This window comes from Lolium perenne, chromosome 2 (assembly GCF_019359855.2).
Source record: "Lolium perenne isolate Kyuss_39 chromosome 2, Kyuss_2.0, whole genome shotgun sequence".
In the NCBI taxonomy this organism is placed as follows: Eukaryota; Viridiplantae; Streptophyta; class Magnoliopsida; order Poales; family Poaceae; genus Lolium; species Lolium perenne.
The window spans coordinates 248,868,163-248,871,929 of record NC_067245.2 but is presented as its reverse complement, the minus strand read 5'-3'; positions in this window follow the sequence as shown (position 1 = coordinate 248,871,929).

The window sequence follows — 3,767 nt, the reverse complement described above, 5'->3', positions numbered from 1 at the left end:
CGGCGAAGAGATAGTGAAATACAGGTGGTATGAATAAGTATGAGCAGTAGCAACGATGCCAGAAAATAGCTTGCGGCGTGTAGTTGATGGTGGTAGTATTGCAGCAGTAGTAACGCAGTAAAACAGTAAACAAGCAGCGATAGCAGTATTTAGGAACAAGGCCTAGGGATTAGACTTTCACTAGTGGACACTCTCAACATTGATCACGTAACAGAATAGATAAATGCATACTCTACACTTTTGTTGGATGATGAACACATTGCGTAGGATTACACGAACCCTCAATGCCGGAGTTAACAAGCTCCACAATAATGCTCATATTTAAGTAACCTTATAGTGTAAGATAGATCAACAGACTAAACCAAGTACTAACATAGCATGCACACTGTCACCTTCATGCATATGTAGGAGGAATAGATCACATCAATATTATCATAGCAATAGTTAACTTCGCAATCTACAAGAGATCATGATCATAGCATAAACCAAGTACTAACACGGTGCACACACTGTCACCTTTACACACGTGCAGGAGGAATAGAACTACTTTAATAACTTTGCTAGAGTAGCACATAGATAGTAGTGATACAAAACTCATATGAATCTCAATCATGTAAAGCAGCTCATGAGATCATTGTATTGAAGTACATGGAGAGAGATTAACCACATAGCTACCGGTACAGCCCCGAGCCTCGATGGAGAACTACTCCCTCCTCATGGGAGCAGCAGCGGTGATGAAGATGGCGGTGGAGATGGCAGCGGTGTCGATGGAGGAGCCTTCCGGGGGCACTTCCCCGCTCCGGCAGCGTGCCGGAACAGAGACTCCTGTCCCCCAGATCTTGGCGTCGCGATGGCGGCGGCTCTGGAAGGTTTCTGTGGTTTTCGCCGAACGCCTCAGGGTTTCTGATCCAGGGGCTTTATATAGGCGAAGAGGCGGCGCAGGAGGGCTGACAGGGGGGCCAAACTATAGGGCGGCGCGGCCCCCCCTCTGGCCGCGCCAGGGTATGGTGTGGGGCCCCCAGGGCTCCCCTCTGGCGGCTCTCGGGTGTTCTGGATGGTTCCGGGAAAAATAGGAACCTGGGCGTTGATTTCGTCCGATTCCGAGAATATTTCGTTACTAGGATTTCTGAAACCAAAAACAGCAGAAAACGAGGCTGGCACTTCGGCATCTTGTTAATAGGTTAGTTCCAGAAAATGCACGAATATGACATAAAGTGTGCATAAAACATGTAGATAACATCAATAATGTGGCATGGAACATAAGAAATTATCGATACGTCGGAGACGTATCAGCATCCCCAAGCTTAGTTCTGCTCGTCCCGAGCAGGTAAAACGATAACAAAGATAATTTCTGGAGTGACATGCCATCATAATCTTGATCATACTATTTGTAAAGCATATGTAGTGAATGCAGCAATCCAAGACAATGGTAATGACATGAGTAAACAAATAAATCATAAAGCAAAGACTTTTCATGAATAGCACTTCAAGACAAGCATCAATAAGTCTTGCATAAAAGTTAACTCATAAAGCAATAATTCAAAGTAGAGGTATTGAAGCAACACAAAGGAAGATGAAGTTCAGCGGTTGCTTTCAACTTATAACATGTATATCTCATGGATAATTGTCAATGCAAAGCAATATAACAAATGCAATATGCAAATATGTAAGAATCAATGCACAGTTCACACAAGTGTTTGCTTCTTGAGGTGGAGAGAAATAGGTGAACTGACTCAACATTGAAAGTAAAAGAATGGTCCTCCATAGAGGAAAAGCATCGATTGCTATATTTGTGCTAGAGCTTTGATTTTGAAAATATGAAACAATTTTGTCAACGGTAGTAATAAAGCATATGTATCATGTAAATTATATCTTACAAGTTGCAAGCCACATGCATAGTGTACTAATAGTGCCCGCACCTTGTCCTAATTAGCTTGGACTACCGGATCATCACAATGCACATGTTTTAACCAAGTGTCACAAAGGGGTACCTCTATGCCTTTGTACAAAGGTCTAAGGAGAAAGCTCGCATTGGATTTCTCGCTATTGATTATTCTCAACTTAGACATCCATACCGGGACAACATAGACAACAGATAATGGACTCCTCTTTTATGCATAAGCATGTAACAACAATTAATAATTTTCTCATTTGAGATTGAGGATATATGTCCAAAACTGAAACTTCCACCATGGATCATGGCTTTAGTTAGCGGCCCAATGTTCTTCTCTAACAATATGCATGCTTAACCATAAAGTGGTAGATCGCTCTTACTTCAGACAAGATGAACATGCATAGCAACTCACATGATATTCAACAAAGAGTAGTTGATGGCGTCCCCAGTAAACATGGTTATCGCACAACAAGCAACTTAATAAGAGATAAAGTGCATAATTACATATTCAATACCACAATAGTTTTTAAGCTATTTGTCCCATGAGCTATATATTGCAAAGGTGAATGATGGAATTTTAAAGGTAGCACTCAAGCAATTTACTTTGGAATGGCGGAAAATACCATGTAGTAGGTAGGTATGGTGGACACAAATGGCATAGTGGTTGGCTCAAGTATTTTGGATGCATGAGAAGTATTCCCTCTCGATACAAGGTTTAGGCTAGCAAGGCTTATTTGAAACAAACACAAGGATGAACCGGTGCAGCAAAACTCACATAAAAGACATATTGAAAACATTATAAAACTCTACACCGTCTTCCTTGTTGTTCAAACTCAATACTAGAAATTATCTAGACCTTAGAGAAATAAAATATGCAAACCAAATTTTAGCATGCTCTATGTATTTCTTCATTAATGGGTGCAAAGCATATGATGCAAGAGCTTAAACATGAGCACAACAATTTCCAAGTATCACATTACCCAAAACATTTATAGCAATTACTACATGTATCATTTTCCAATTCCAACCATATAACAATTTAACGAAGAAGAAACTTCGCCATGAATATTAAAAGCTAAGAACACATGTGTTCATACGAACCAGCGGAGCGTGTCTCTCTCCCACACAAGCATGATGTAATCCAATTTATTCAAACACAAACAAAAATAAGAAACATACAGACGCTCCAAGCAAAGCACATAAGATGTGACCGAATAAAAATATAGTTTCAAGAGAAGGAACCTGATAATTTGTCGATGAAGAAGGGGATGCCTTGGGCATCCCCAAGCTTAGACGCTTGAGTCTTCTTAGAATATGCAGGGGTGAACCACCGGGGCATCCCCAAGCTTAGAGCTTTCACTCTTCTTGATCATAGTATATCATCCTCCTCTCTTGACCCTTGAAAACTTCCTCCACACCAAACTCGAAACAACTCATTAGAGGGTTAGTGCACAATAAAAATTAACATATTCAGAGGTGACACAATCATTCTTAACACTTCTGGATATTGCATAATGCTACTGGACATTAGTGGATCAAAGAAATTCATCCAACATAGCAAAAGAGGCAATGCGAAATAAAAGGCAGAATCTGTCAAAACAGAACAGTTCGTATTGACGAATTTTAAAATGGCACCAGACTTGCTCAAATGAAAATGCTCAAATTGAATGAAAGTTGCGTACATATCTGAGGATCATGCACGTAAATTGGCTTAATTTTCTGAGCTACCTACAGGGAGGTGGACCCAGATTCGTGACAGCAAAGAAATCTGGAACTGCGCAGTAATCCAAATCTAGTACTTACTTTTCTATCAACGGCTTTACTTGGCACAACAAAACACAAAACTAAGATAAGGAGAGGTTGCTACAGTAGT